The sequence below is a fragment of the Gossypium hirsutum genome, chromosome A06 (genome assembly GCF_007990345.1).
Source record: "Gossypium hirsutum isolate 1008001.06 chromosome A06, Gossypium_hirsutum_v2.1, whole genome shotgun sequence".
Taxonomy (NCBI): domain Eukaryota; kingdom Viridiplantae; phylum Streptophyta; class Magnoliopsida; order Malvales; family Malvaceae; genus Gossypium; species Gossypium hirsutum.
In genome coordinates, this window is record NC_053429.1 from 105583891 (window position 1) to 105601257 (window position 17367).

General features: G+C 35.6%; 1 non-coding gene across 1 annotated transcript; it reads left to right on the plus strand.

Moving 5' to 3' along the window:
- The first annotated feature begins 8626 nt into the window (after positions 1 to 8626).
- LOC121231482 (small nucleolar RNA R71) lies at positions 8627 to 8732 on the plus strand. Its single transcript, XR_005929541.1, has one exon. It is a non-coding gene; the product is annotated as a small nucleolar RNA R71 (small nucleolar RNA).
- Positions 8733 to 17367: the final 8635 nt, after the last annotated feature.

The following is a 17367-nucleotide window of genomic DNA, read 5'->3' on the forward strand; positions in this document are numbered from 1 at the left end:
ACAACTGACTTACATCACACGGCCACAAACACGCCCATGTACCAGGCCGTGCCAAAACTTTAAGGTATACTGACTTATCAACACGGCCAAGTCACACGCCCGTGTGCTAGGCCGTGTGCCAATTAGGAGGGTATACTGACTTGTACCACACGGCTGGTCACACGCCCGTGTGTGAGGCCATGTGGAGCATACAGACTTCAATTCCATTTCATCACTAGGGGATACACAGCCATGTACTTAACCGTGTGTCACACACGGCTGAGACACACACCCGTGTCTCTGCCCGTGTGGACAAAAATAGGCTATTTGCAAAGCCATTTTACCACCCTAATTTTAAATACATACACAAGCATAAATAACAACATTTTATTACCTAATAGGCAGCCATTCCATAACAGTTCATACACATATAGTACCAATTCAACATAGTATTCATTACCTAATAAATAACATACATCTTCCATTCATATGCCCACCAAATAACAAGATATCATTTGCATAATTTTCCATTCCATCAACCATGAGTCAAAACATACCAAAACATGCTATCAAATTTAGCTAAATTACATTGCTTAACTTATACACAACATATACTAAAATCATGATATCTGATCGCGTGATTTCGTGATAGGTTTTAAATATTTATAATTACTCGTTCTTAAACTAACTATTATTGCGATGTAGGCAAGTGTACCTATCAAACAGTAGTATAGCTTTAACAAGACCAGATTGTCGAACCTAAAGGAACTAAAAGTACTAGTAATAACTGTCTTTTTATTATCTAGCCTAAGAATAAAGAGGTTTTGTTTTAATTAACTAATTATCTAAACTAAGAACTCACAAAAAAAAAAAGAATTGGAGAATTGCTTTTTGGGGAAAATCGATTGACTTAAGACAATACTAAGGAAAAATCCACTTAGACTTTACTTGTTATTCTGGCTCCAAATCGGACGATTTATTCATTCAACTTGTTTCGTAGAGATCCCTAAGTTATGCTATTATCCCTATTCAAGACTAATGTCTAATCCCTAGATTGAATAACCTAGACTTTTCTCAAATTAACACTCTAGGGTTGCATTAACTCGATCTATGGATCCCCTTATTAGGTTACACCCTAATTCGACAAAATCTTGTCACCCTATGTCTAGGTGCGCAATCAACTCCGCTTAATTATGAAAAATGTACTCTTACACAGGGTCTATTCCTCCTTTGAATAAGAGCTTATCTTGAATCGGTATCCAGAGATATCAAAACAAGAATTAAGAACACATAATTAAGAACAAGTTAAATATTTATCATACGATTCAGAAAAAAATAACAAGATTCATCTTAGGTTTCATTCCCCTTAGGTATTTAGGAGTTTTAGTTCATAACTAAATAAGAAAACATCTCAGAATAAAGAATACAAAACATAAAGAAAACCCAAAACTCCTGAAGGGAAAATTGAGGAGAGATCTTCAGTCTTGATGATGAATCCAACTTTTAAGATGGATCAATCAGCTTTCTTGAAGTAATTCCTTACTCCCTATTCTCCGTCTCCTTTTCTTTATTCTATAGGGTGTATTTATAGGCTTTGGAATACCTAAAAGCCCTCAAATTAGCCTTTTTTGAATTGGACTCAACTTGGGCTCGGCAGGGACATGCCCATGTTCGATTACTTCAGGCCGTGCTCGAGCCTGCCAAATTGACACGACTTGTGGTATGCCCGTGTGAGGAGGTCCAGGCTGTGTTGATTTTGTACTTTGGCACATTTTCTCCGTTTTTGGCCCGTTTCTCGTTCCTTTCGCTCTCCTATACTCTCCTAAGTGTAAAACATGGAATTAAAGCATTAGGAGCATCGAATTCACCAATTCCAATGGAAAATCACCCATAAAATGCGTTAAACATGGGGTAAAAATATGTATAAATTATGGTTTATCAAATACCCCAATACTTAAGCATTTGCTTGTCCTCAAGAAAAATTCTCAACTCATAATCAAAATAAATTCTTCTTAACTTATAATTTCTATAGATAATATCTCACATTAATCCCTAAGTAATCATACATTGAGAATTCAACTAAAAGACCATAAAAGTTCCAAACATTCCAAGTTGAGCATTTTATTCATGCAAACATAGGTGTCTCCCCTCATCTAAGTAATTACCTTTGATTCAGAATATCATAGAGTTTTACATCCTCACTAAAGATTTACTCAAATCACTCGAGGTGTTTAAGCACAATAAATGACGCACTCAATAGTCAATAATGAAAAGTCATTACCATAGACTTGCATGAAAATCAAATCTCCACCATTATAATTTAAGATGAAACATCAATCAAAAGGTCTTTAGAGTGTTGTAATGAGGCTTGGTTAGGGGGTGTGGTCACAAGGTGAAAGAAAGGGTTAGAATCGAGGTTGAATTGAAAAATTGCCTAACTAGAAAAAGAGTTAATCTTCACTTGCATACAATAGAGCTTCTTTTCAGAATATGGACTTACTAATAAATATACATAGTTTTTTTTTAAGAACAAGTTAAATAACATAGACTAACTATTAAGAACAAAACATAGCTAAGCAATCCATTCAACTCAAATCTCGACAAAAATAGGGATTAATTTAGGGGATTTCAACAATAATGGTTTAAAGGTTAATATTACGGGTAATACAAGAAATGGCTTGTTAGGCTCAAGGGGGTTTACTAGGGGTTAATCGTGGAGGTAGGCTTTTCATGGCATGAGTGGCTTAATCCTAAGTGCCTTAATCATTTTGACATATCAAATCAAATGGTGTGGTCTCGACATGCATAATCAAACAAGTTCTAGAATAACAGTTCAATACTGACACACTCAAAGCATTAATAAAAGTGAGCATGAAAGAATTAATAGTTGCTCAAAAGGCTCAAAAATCTCACAAAAATTATGGCTTTTTGATGTTAAAACTTGTGAATTCCAATTCAAAGTAATACCTAAACTTTGGGGAAACAACCTAAGATTTGTAATTCTTAAAAATCAACTCATCATGCTTGATTCTCTAATGTCTTAAAGTTTAAACAATCAATGCATAATTGCCTATGTTTTAATTCAAGATATATCAATCAAAATCATAAATCAATTAAACTTTATCCTAAATATGATATGAGAGATTTTCAAGGGAACAAGGCAGTCATTTAGGGATTTTTCTGATAATGAAATAGATACCCCTCCACACTTAAGATGTACATTGCCCTCAATGTACAAAGATAGATATTAAAGTATAAAAAGAATATAGGGGGAGAAGTGAATCTTCTTCTATTAAGAATGGATGATATTCTTGGATTAGCGACATCGAGTATTGGAGATAACTCTGGATGGCAAACTTGACTCTGAAGGTAAGCCGTTTTTAAAAGGAATACAAATGAATCTTAAAAACTTAATAAAAGAAAAATAAAATAAGATAATTATTCTAATTTTTCAAGTGGCACGGCCGGTGCACACGCTCGTATGGTTCGTATCCCGTCTGTGTTCATCGCGAATTGTGATATCATCACACAGCCTTCTCGCATGCCCGTGTGTATAGGGCGTGTGGCTACATGATCGTGTCGCACGAACGTGTCTGGTGTGGTGCGCTTCTCCCATAGTCGTGTAAGTTTTCGCACGCCCGTGTCCTTCTGACAGTGTGGTCCATGGGTGCTAGACACGGGCGTGTCTTACACTCATGTTTGTTTGGTAGATTTGACCACGGCCAGGTCGCATGCCCGTGGCCACTTATCGCATCCCGTGTTGGGAAGGATCACTTTTACCCTATTTTTGCACGGCCGTTTCGCACGGCCATGTTTCTATCAGTAGTGGTCACACGACCATAAGCACGGCCGTGTGATCGGCCATGTGGAGCTTGAAACCTGTGCTTCAAATACTCTGTTAGTGACCTAAATGTTTAAAATTTAAAATTTAAATAATTTAAAATCGTTAGTACTCGGGTTGCCTCCCGAGAAGCGCTTGTTTATAATCTAAGCTCGACCGTTAGCTTGTTGGTTTATTCAGGGTGGTTTGTGGAGTCGTAGCTCCTCTCCATCATTTTTAAAGTTCTCGCCATTAAAAAGTTTGAGACAATGTCCATTTACTTTGAACGTACCGTATGATGGGTGACTCACCTCTTTTGTGCCATATGGAAGAACATATTGAATTACAAAAGGTCCTGACCATCGTGATTTGAGTTTCATAGGAAACAATTTGAGTCTTGAGTTATATAGTAAGACAAGATCTCCAACTTCAAATTGCTTTTGTTGCTTTAAGCGAGTGTCATGGCGCCGCTTTGTTGTTTCCTTGAATAGGCGTGAATTTTCGTATGCATTGGCTTGCCACTCATCAAGCTCATTCAGCTGCATCAATCTGCTTTTTCCTACAAGTTCGGGATCAACGTTTAGAAATTTGATAGCCCAAAAAGCTTTATGCTCTAGTTCGAATGGTAGATGACAACTATTCCATAAACAAGTCTGTAAGGTGATGTCCCTATGGGTGTCTTAAAAGCAGTTCTATAAGCCCATAAGACATCATCTACTTTTATTGCCCAATCTTTTTTGTTTGATTCTACTATTTTTTCAAGGATCCGTTTGATTTCTCGGTTTGCTACTTCAACTTGTCCATTAGTTTGAGGATGGTATGGGGTGGCTGTTCTATGATGAACTCTGTATTTCTTAAGGTTTTTTTCAAATTGGGTATTACAAAAATGAGTGCCCCTATCACTGATAATTGCTCTAGGTGTTCTGAATCTCGAGAAGAGTTTCTTAAGGAAACGTTCTACCGTCTAGCATCATTAGTAGGTAGAGCTTGGGCTTCCACCCATTTGGACATGTAATCAACTACTAGTAAGATGTATTTATTCCCAAATGAACTGGGGAATGGGCCCATGAAATAGATACCCCAAATGTTAAATATTTTACATGAAAGCATATAGTTTTAAGGCATTTCATCACGTTTAGATATGTTACTTGTCTGTTGGCATTTGTCACATGAAGTAATGTACCTATTAGCATCTTTGAATAACGAAGGCCAATAAAAACCTGATTCAAGTATTTTGTGTGCGGTCTTAGTTCCACTATAGTATCCACCGGTTGGCCCTGAATGGAAATGTTCCAATATTTTTTATGTTTCTGATCCTGTAGCGCATCTTCTAATGACTTGATCTGTACATCTGTGAAACAAAAAGGGGTCGTCCCAAAAGTAGTGTTTCAGATCATTAAAGAATCGCTTCTTTTTGCTAGTGTGTTAACCCTTTTGGGATAATGTTAGCGGCTAAAAAATTCACGATGTCTGCAAACCAAGGTACCTCAGGGTCAGATATAGCGAAAAATTGTTCTTCAGGGAATGAATCATTTATTTCAACTTCATCTAGTTCTCTGATATTGGAGTTCTCAAACCTAGACAGATGATCAGCCATGAGATTTCAGCTCCTTTCTTATCCTTAATTTCCAAGTCAAATTCCTGCAATAGGAGAATCCATCAAATGAGTAGAGGTTTTGCATCAGTTTTAGTTAAAAGGTAGCGAAGGGCGGAATGGTTAGTGTACACAACAACTTTAGACAATATGAGATATGATCGAAATTTATCAAATGCAAAAATCACAGCTAGCAACTCTTTTTTCGTAGTGGTATAATGCTCATGTGCCGCTGTCAAAGTTTTGCTAGCACAATAGATAGGTTGAAAATGCTTGTCTCTCCGCTGTCCCAGTACTGCACCTACTGCAAAGTCACTCGCATCACACATTAATTCAAATGGTAAATTCCAATCAGGTGCAATTATAATTGGAGCATTAATTAATTTATCCTTTAGAGTATTGAATGCTTCTAAGCACTCCTGATGGAAATTGAAAGGTATATCTTTTTCTAGCAATTTAGTCAAAGGCTTAGTTATTTTAGAAAAATCCTTAGTAAATCTTCTATAAAAACCAGCATGTCCTAAAAAGCTTCTAATAGCCTTAACCGAACTAGGAGGCGGTAATTTTTCGATTGTTTCTATTTTAGATTTGTCCACTTCAATCCCTCTACTAGAAATTTTATGCCCTAATACAATACCTTCTTGAACCATGAGGTGACATTTCTCCCAGTTAAGCACAAGGTTCGTTTCCTTACATCTTATTAAAACTCGTTTTAAATTTTTAAGGTAGAGATGGAAAGAGTTACCGAATACCGAGAAATCATCCATAAATACTTCAATGATATCTTCCACGAGTTCGTCGAAGATGGCCATCATACAGCGCTGAAAAGTGGCAGGAGGATTACATAATCCAAAAGGCATTCTACGATAAGCAAGTGTACCATATGGGCATGTGAGTGTCGTCTTTTCTTGATCTTCAGGAGCTTTTGGGATTTGGAAGTAACCCGAGAGTCCGTCTAGAAAGTAGTAGTACATGTGCTCGGATAATCTTTCCAACATTTAGTCAACGAATGGCAATGGGAAGTGTTCTTTTCTTGTGGCATCATTTAGTTTCCTATAATCGATGCAAACTCTCCATCCTATAACTGTCCTTGTTGGGATTAATTCATTCTTCTCGTTGGTCACAACCGTCATGCCGCCTTTCTTAGGGACAACCTACACTGGACTTACCCAAGAACTGTCAGAAATAGGATAAATAATCTCAGCATCTAGAAGTTTAATTACCTCGACTTTTACAACTTCTTTCATGTTAGGGTTCAGTCGTCTTTGAGCTTGCACACACGGTTTGTATTCATCTTCGATCAAAATTTTGTGGGTGCAAAAGGAAGGGCTAATTCATTTAATGTCAGAAATTTTCTAAGCTATAGCCTTTTTATGTTCTTTTAATCCTTGGATTAATTTCTCTTTCTCCTTGGGTTGCAAGTTAGAAGCAATGATAACTGGTAATGTAGAGTTATTTCTAAGGAATACGTACTCCAAGTGGTTTAGTAATTGCTTAAGTTCCAGTTTGGGAGGCTCTTCAATAGAGGGTTTTTGCTTAAGTTCATTGTTTATCTTAATACCCTCATATTCTACTTGTCTTGAAGAGTACTCATTAGGTTCATCATCTGTCTCCTCTTCTTTGGCTAGATACAGTTCCAATGTGTCCTCCTATATAATTTCCTAAAAAGAATCTTGAGTAGTATGATCAATAGAGTCAATAAAATAACATGAATCATTCTGTTCCCTAGAAAACCTCATAGCATCATAAATTTTAAAGATAATCTCCTCGTCACCTACTCTAAGTGCCAATTTACTGTCACCCACATCGATTACAGCCCTAGCAGTGGCTAAAAATGGGCACCCTAAAATTAAGGGCACTTCCACATCTTCATCCATGTCAAGCACAACAAAGTCAACAGGAAATATGAATTTATCTACTTTCACGAATACGTCTTCTATAATGCCCCTAGGATATTTAACAGATCTATTGGTTAATTGAATACTCATCCTAGTAGGTTTAGGTTCCCCAAGACCAAGTTGTTTGAATATTTTATATTAAATCAAATTAATGCTAGCGCCTAAATCAGCTTGTGCTTTCTCAACATTCAGACTACCAATTAAGTAAGGGATAGTAAAAGTCCCTGGATCTTTCAGTTTGGTTGGCAACTTGTTTTGGAGTATGGCTGAGCACTCCTCGTTGAGTTCTACTGTAGACAAGTCCTCGAATTTCCTTTTATTTGTTAAGAGCTCCTTCAAAAATTTTGTGTATGTAGGCATCTGCGAGATGGCTTCAACCAAAGGTAAGTTGATATGTAATTGCTTAAAAATTTTAAGAAACTTACCGAATTGCACATCAATGTGATCTTTTTTCAATTTTACTGGGTACTGAACCGGAGGTTTATATTCTTTCGGCACTCGTTTGTCACTATTTTCAGTTTTTTCTTCCCCTCTTTCGCTTATCACGGCTTCTTGTGTTAGCTTCTTTTCAGCTTCCGCTAACACTTTCCCACTCCTTAGTGTAACTGTTTCCACATACTCTTTTGATTGGGTGTTACTAGGTAAACTCCCTAGTGGTCTTTCTGAAATTAATTTGGATAGCTAGCTTATCTAAGTTTCGAGCCCTTGGATCGATGCTTGTTGATTCTTAAGTACTGTCTTGGTATTCTGGAAATGAGTTTCTGACACTGATATAAACTTTGAGAGCATCTCTTCAAGGTTCGGCTTCTTTTTTCATTGGTAGGGTGGTTGTTGGTAGCCTGGAGGTGGTTGTGGTCTTTGATTTCCTTGACCGCTCCACGAGAAATTAGGGTGGTTCCTCTAACCTGCATTGTAAGTGTTACTATATGGATTGTTTTGAGGTCGAGGATTATTGCCCATGTTGTTTAATTGCTCGTTATCCATGTTGTGGCCATAAGGTTGGTATTCCGAATGGCTTGTTCCACCTCCACTTGCTTCGCACTGCATTACTGGGTGAACCTGGGAAGAACTAAGAAAACCATCAATCTTTTTATTTAAGAGTTCTACCTGATTAGAGAGCATGGTGACCGAATAGGCGTTATAAACATCGGTTGTTTTCGTTGGCTTTGTTCTCATAACTTTCCACTAATAGTTTTTCAGTGACATCTCCTCAATAAACTCATAGGCATCTTCAGGTGTTTTATTATTGATGGTTCTACCAGCAGCTGCGTCAACCATTTGTCGAGTCGAAGGATTCAGACCATTGTGGAATGTTTGTACTTGGAGCCAAGCAGTAATCCATGGTGAGGGCACCTTCTCAAAAAGTCCTTGTATCTCTCCCATGTATCGTAGAGTGTTTCTAAATCCATCTGCACAAAAAAAGAGATATCATTACGTAATTTAGCCGTTTTAGCCGGCTGAAAATATTTTAGTAAAATTTTTTTGGTCATATGTTCCCAAGTAGTAATTGACCTTCGTGGTAACGAGTTCAACCACTGTTTAGCTTTGTCCCTCAATGAAAAAGGGAATAATCGAATATGAATGAAATCATCAGAAACACCATTAATTTTAAATGTATCGCATAGTTCTAAGAAGTTGGCTAAATGAATGTTGAGATCCTCATTCTGCAAACCATCAAACTGAACAAATTGTTGTATCATTTGAATAGTGTTAGGTTTTAATTCAAAAGTATTTGCAACTACAGCAGGTCTAACTATGCTCGATTTAGTTCCTGTTAAAGAAGGTTTAGCATAATCATACATAGTGCGTGGAGCAGGATTTTGATGAACCGCAATTGCAGGAGGTAGCTGATTGCCTTAGTTTTCAGCCATCTCTTCAGTTGGAGGTTGAGTATTGTCTTCTTGCTCATTCTCTTTGTATCTTAAGCTTCGCCTTATTTCTCTTTGATATCTGCGAATTGTATGATCGATTTCTTTATCAAAAAGTAATGGTCCTGATGGGTTTCTTCTAGTCATAAACTATAAAAACCTGCCAAGAGAAAGAAAAAGTAAGTCAATAAATAATAATTAAATTAAATTAAATTGCAAGAAAAATAAATGGCTAAAGTAATAAAAATTGAGCGTTCCTAATATCTTAGTTCCTCGGCAACAGCGCCAAAAACTTGATCGCGTGATTTCGTGATAGGTTTTACATATTTATAATTACTCGTTCTTGAACTAACTATTATTGCGATGTAGGCAAGTCTACCTCTCGAACAGTAGTATAGCTTTAGCAAGACCAGATTGTCAAACCCAAAGGAAAAGTACTAGTAATGACTGTCTTTTTATTATCTAGCCTAAGAATAAAGAGGTTTTGTTTTAATTAACTAATTATCTAAACTAAGAACTCACAAAGAAAACAATTAGGGAATTGCTTTTTGGAGAAAATCGATTGACTTAAGACAATACCTAAGGAAAAATCCACCTAGACTTTTGTAACACCCCGTACCTGAGACCGTCGCCAGAGTCGAACACGAGGTGTTAACAGACTTAATTCATTACTTAAATAGCTCAATTAATTTATTTTTAAAATTTTCAGTCAAGCTAGCAATCTACATCACAGTCACTTAAAAATTCATATCTTCAGTTCCAAAACTCTAAATCCAATTCTGTAAATTTTTCCTGAAACTAGACTCATATATCTATTTACTAATTCTTTTCTAGAATTTGTGGTCAAGAAAATTCGTACATTTTATTAGTTCAATTCTCCCCTGTTTCAGGGTTCGACTGCTCTGACCTCTGTGTATTACGAATCAGATATCTCCCTGTACAGAGTTTCAATGACTATGCCGTTTGTTTCTAATAAAACGAGACTCAATAAGGAATCTGTACATATAAATTAAGACTTCTAATTATCTTTGAACAATTTATGGTGAATTTCCAAAGTCAGAATAGGGGATCCAGAAATCGCTCTGGCCCTGTTTCACAAAAATTTAAACATCTCATAAAATATAACTCATATACCTGTTTTGTTCCATCCATATGAAAATAAACTCATAATTCTTAAATTCCATATTTTATTCACCATCTAATTGTATCTTTACTATTTTTAATGATTTTTCAAACTCACGTCACTGCTGCTGTCTAAATCTATTTTATGGTAAATTTTACCTATTTCATAGTTTCCATGAAATAGCTAGCAATTTAGCATACATAACACCAAATATGATCATGATTAGCCATTCCAATTGCTAATCATTACCAAGCATTTCCATACCACTCAATAACCATATCATAAGATCATATATACAAAATGATTATAATGCTATACATGCCATACTCAAAATATGTAAGCCATTATGCCAAGATGGTATACGGATAGTGTGAGCATGCCTCCGACCGTTCCCGATTTCTGAGCTGGCTTGTCAACACTACAAGGAATGAAAAGGAGAAAGTAAGCATAAATGCTTAGTAAGCTCACATGCAAATAGCAAGTAACACAACTATATATGCAAACATAAAACATCATTTGCATAATCATCACCGAGACATTCATATCACATTTTCATTTATCATCTTACCATATTGTTGTTATATCGAGTTTTCAACCCGAGGGTTAAGTACATACCTGTTCAAAGTATTCATTTCACAACACTTACCAATACGTCCTTTTCATCTCGAGTATTCCTCCATTTGAATAGAATTTTACCCGTTGAACACGTCGGAATATAATTCGGATACATGGAAAGTTTGCACATAAGTGCCACATATGTAGCCAAGCTACCATGTAACCCGCCCATAAGTGAACTCGGACTCAACTCAACGAGCTCGGGCGTTCGCATCCATAAGTGAACTTGGACTCAACTCAACGAGCTCGGATGCCTAGTTACATCTCTCGAACTCGGACTCAACTCAACGAGTTCAGACATTCGCATCCATAAGTGAACTCGGACTCAACTCAACGAGTTCGGATGCCCAAATATCCTAGTGACATGTCACTTGTATCCTAATCTATTCCTAAGGTTAAAACGGGATTTTCCTCGAACACATCTCAATGCCATCTTCCGTAAAATACCGAAACCAATACTCGGTAGCACTTTATATTTAACAAATAATTCACATAATTTGCATTTTATTCGAAAATAACCACAAAGCATATATTTCATGATAAAAATCAGCATATCATATAATTTACATCAATAACTTAAAAATAACAATTATACTACATTATTTACACATGAACTTACCTCGTATGCGAAAATGGCTACTTTTACCATTTCGTCCACAACTTGGTATTTTCCCTATTTTAGCCCGAATTTTAGTTTTCCTTGCTAATCGAGCTTGGAAGCTTGAAAAACCCTAGCCATGGTTTCTCCTTGCTACATTCGGCCATGGGGTTGAAGATGAGCAAAATTGGCTTTTAATTTTGTATTTTAATTCATTTTACCCCTAAATGACCAAAATGCCCTTACTACTAAACTTTCCAAAAATTCCATCCATGTCCAATTTTTGTCCATAGACTTAGAAATTGGTAAAATTTCTATTTAAGACCTCCTAATTAATATTTCAAAACAATTTCATACTAGAAACTTCTAGAATGCAAGTTTTGCAAACTATTCGATTTAGTCCCTAATTTCAATTTAAGCACTTTATGCATAAAATTTCTTCACGAAATTTTCACACAATCATGCAATCATATCATAGACCTCAAAATAATCATAAAATAATTATTTCTATCTCGGATTTTATGGTCACGAAACCACTATTCCGACTAGGCCCAAAATCAGGATATTACAACTTTACTTGTTATTCTGGCTCCAAATCAGACGATTTATTCATTCAGCTTGTTCCGTAGAGATCCCTAAGTTATGTTATTATCCCTATTCAAGACTAATGTCTAATCCCTAGATTGAATAACCGAGACTTTTATCTAATTAACATTCTAGGGTTGCATTAACTCGATCCATGGATCCCTTTATTAGGTTTCACCCTAATTCGGCAAAATCTTGTCACCTTATGTCTAGGCGCGCAATCAACGCGGCTTAGTTATGAAAAATGTACTCTTAGACAGGGTCTATTCCTTCTGTTAGACATGGCTTGAATCGGTATCCTAGGATATCAAAACAAGAATTAAGAACACATAATTAAGAACATGTTAAATATTTATCATACGATTTAGAAAATAATAACAAGATTCGTCTTAGGTTTCATTCCCCTTAGGTATTTAGGGGTTTTAGTTTATAACTAAATAAGAAAACATCTCAGAATAAAGAATACAAAACATAAAGAAAACTCAAAACTCCTGAAGAGGAAATTGAGGAGAGATCTTCAGTCTTGATGATGAATCCGGCTTCTGAGATGGATCAATCGGCTTCCTTGGAGTAATTCCTTACTCCCTATTCTCCGTCTCATTTTCTTCCTTCTATAGGGTGTATTTATAGGCTTTGGAATGCCTAAAAGCCCTCATAATTAGCCTATTCTGAATTGGACTCAACTTGGGCTCGGCAGGGACACGCTCGTGGCACACGTGTAACACCCCTATCCCGTAACCGTTGCCAGAATAGGACGAGACGTTACCAGAAATTAGGAATCAGATCAGAACAGTAAAATTTTCACACAATCATGCAATCATATCATAGACCTCAAAATAATCATAAAATAATTATTTCTATCTCGGATTTTGTGGTCACGAAACCACTATTTCGACTAGGCCAAAAATCAGGATATTATAACTCTCCCCCCTTTAGGGATTTTCGTCCCCAAAAATCTTACCAGAAAAGTGGTCTTCACTTTTAATCTCATATTCGGTGCCAAAGAACTTTCACTTAGGCTGTACCTCCAATACATCTCTTTAATTTCTCATATGATCTGAAAGCTTACAGTCTCAACTCTCAACTGTTCTTAAATTTTCAACCCTTCTCAGTTTCCCATGATATCATGACATAAAACCCGGATCTTAACTTGATTAATGGAGACCCGAATTCCAAGAAATCCAACAATCAAAGAGACCTGAAATTCCATGAATCTGATAAGTAGGAATTCATTCAATATAGATATGATTTATAGATCTTGCCAAACATTTAACAATAGGATACATCACATTTTCCTCTTTCCGCTATGGAAATAATTCTGATATGGCCTCAAGAATAATCCTTCTCATTTCCATCCTAATATCAACACTGACAAGGATAATTTTGATAGATCCCAATGCTCAGCTTTAACCCCTTTAACAACACCCATTTTATGTAACATCGAATGCTCTAAACTATCACATTACCTCACTATCTTGAAACACATCACAATTCGTACAACAGTACATTACTGAAAGTCAGGAAGTCTTTACTCAATGTAGACTAGTCTAGTTTAGACGCTTTGGTTACCAGTATTCTCATCTATCCAAACTTTGTCAACATGTAATAAACTTTTCAGCTTACACAAGATGAAAACCTTATCATTCGTAGTGACTTTAACTAATATCCAACTCTTTTTAATAAATATACATTTCTCGTTCAGACTATTTACTCTTTTATCAGTACAAAAATGAAATTATATTATCAGACTTGAGAAAAATAATCCTGACATAATTGTCACATGAAATCTTTCAAATAAATAATTCACCATACCGACTGAAACTCGCGTTTTTATCACCTATGCCTTTACTGATGTCAAATCCTTACACAGAAATTACAAAAAATCCCAATACTAAAATCACCACATTACCAAGATCAAATTAGAAGTATAGTCATATTTGACATGATTATCACGAGCTAAAGAACATACTTCGAACATAAGTCATAATTGACAAATTATGGAACAAAGATAATAAGAAAACCGAATAAAGAAATCCAAAATAGAGAAACCCAGAATAAAGAAATCCAGAATAAAGAGATCCAGGATAAAGAAACCCAAGATACGATATTATGCCAGAAAATCGAAAACCAAACTCATAGAGAAAATACAGAATACCCCGATAATTCTTCAAAGAAAGAAAGTCCAAAAGAAAACATTATTTAATCCCACTGAAATCAAATATAACAAGATCAATATATCTTCCCATACATATATATCAGATGGAACATCAAGTAGAAGAAACAGAATCATAATATCATATGTATTCTCTCATCAATTCTTATCAGACGAAATGAAATAGAATACCCGATGAAATAGAGCAATATAAATTATAAACCAGTCAGACTACCAATGCTTTCATCCAACACCAGGATTAGAAGACATTCCCATATAACAAGAATTTCTTCAGAAGATCAATAGCCATAGAAATATTTCTGAGAACAGGTAAACACATAGAACATCTCAAAAGAGACTGCTAAATTTGTCCAGTCATAACTGTCACACTCAGATAGTTCACATTTCAAATATCATTTCCCCAACTAGTTCTGCCATCACAAATTTCATATTAAACCATTCACTAAAGAAAGCCAGTTCTGAATAAATTTCGATTTACACTTTTCTCGACCTTGCACCTGAGTAATTCGGTTTACCAAAGAGAATTCCTTCTCTAACTGGGACAGTGCATAATTCCAATAATCTTTATATCAATCCGATACTTTACTGACTCTGACTTTACTTATCAGCTCATTTTCAATCTCTGATCATACTTATAATTATTCTATCACTGAACTCTTTGGGTTCTCAACTGGAAACTTATTCAATACAAATCTTATGAAATTCCATTATAAGTACCATTTCGGTAAGGGGGAGGGGTTGTAGGACCTCTGACTCAACTTTCTTATACATACACATATGGTACAACTTCCATCATCATAGCAACATCATCAAAATCATGTCATTCATTCAGGCAATGCAACATTCATGTTGGCTTACACAAATTTTCCTATTGTCCCATTTAGACAATATACTTATGCATACATTCTATGTTTTCTAGATAGCTTTACTTATCCATTCATTTAATTAAATTAATTCATGCTCATGACATCATATAAGGCCAAACAAACATAGATATTTGCATCACAATCACAACTTTCATTTCGTGCATCATCATGTACATATCATTACAATCATATAATTCAATCCAATAATTTAATTAACATAGATAAGTTCATTTCATTATAATCCTTTATCTCATAAAAATTATATATCATTAGCATTCATCAACATTAGACATCCAAATCAAGACAAGGACATTTTCATTCGTATAATAATATTATGACTTTTATTCATACCTCTACTACTTTCTATTTATTCCGTTCATCTTATCAAGTAAGCCACATACACTACATCATATGAGCATTAAGCAAATATGAATATTTATCACATATGTATCGTAAACTTTTATTCATACTTTTCTGAACCGAGACTTATCATAATCATAATTTTACTCAAATACCTTCACATAACATTGAACATGGTTGGCGCAGCTCGGTTGGAGAGTACCCTATCTAAATAAGACGGTACTCATACGCGTCGGAAGACATCACACTATCACAGATCAGTGGCATGTATAGCTAAACTTTTACACATGCTAGGTTAGTCCGAGAACTGACTAAACCTGCTCTGATACCACCAAATGTAACATCCCGTACCCGAGACCGTCGCCAGAGTCGAACACGAGGTGTTAACAGACTTAATTCATTACTTAAACAGCTCAAACAATTTATTTTTAAAATTTTCAGTCAAGCTAGCAATCTGCATCACAGTCGCTTAAAAATTCATATCTCGAGTTCCAAAACTCTAAATCCAATTATGTAAATTTTCCCTGAAACTAGACTCATATATCTATTTACTAATTTTTTTATAGAATTTTTTGTCGAAAAAATTAGTACATTTTATTAGTTAAAGTCTCCCCTATTTCAGGGTTCGACTGCTCTGACCTCTGTGTATTACGAATCAGATATCTCCCTGTACAGAGTTTCAATGACTATGCCGTTTGTTTCTAATAAAACTAGACTCAATAAGGAATATGTAAATATAAATCATGATTTCTAATTATCTTTGAACAATTTATGGTGAATTTCCAAAGTCAGAACAGGGGATCCAGAAATTACTCTGGCCCTATTTCACAAAAATTTAAACATCTCATAAAATATAACTCATATACCTGTTTTGTTCCATCCATATGAAAATATACTCATAATTCTTCAATTCCATATTTTATTCACCATATAATTGTATCTCTACTATTTTTAATGATTTTTCAAACTCACGTCACTGCTGCTGTCTAAATCTATTTTATGGTAAATTTTACCTATTTCATGGTTTCCATGAAATAGCTAGCAATTTAGCATACATAACACCAAATATGATCATGATTAGCCATTCCAATGGCTAATCATTACCAAGCATTTCCATACCACTCAATAACCATATCATAAGACCATATATACAAAATGATTATAATGCTATACATGCCATACTCAAAATATGCAAGCCATTATGCCAATATGGTATACGGATAGTGTGAGCATGCCTCCGACCATTCCCGATTTCCGAGCTGGCTTGTCAACACTACAGGGAATGAAAAGGAGGAAGTAAGCTTAAATGCTTAGTAAGCTCACATGCAAATAGCAAGTAACACAACTATATAAGCAAACATAAAACATCATTTGCATAATCATCACCGAGACATTCATATCACATTTTCATTTATCATCTTACCATATTGTTGTTATATCGAGTTTTCAACCCGAGGGTTAAGTACATACCTATTCAAAGTATTCATTTCACAACACTTACCAATACGTCCCTTTCATCTCGAGTATTCCTCCATTTGAGGAGAATTTTACCCGTTGAACACGTCGGAATATAATTTGGATACATGGAAAGTTTGCACATAAATACCACATATGTAGCCAAGCTACCATGTAACCCGCCCATAAGTGAACTCGGACTCAACTCAACGAGCTCGGGCGTTCGCATCCATAAGTGAACTTTGACTCAACTCAACGAGCTCGGATGCCTAGTTACATCTCTCGAACTCGGACTCAACTCAACGAATTCGGACATTCACATCCATAAGTGAACTCGGACTCAACTCAACGAGTTCGGATGCCCAAATATCCTAGTGACATGTCACTTGTATCCTACTCTATTCCTAAGTTTCAAACGGGATTTTCCTCGAAC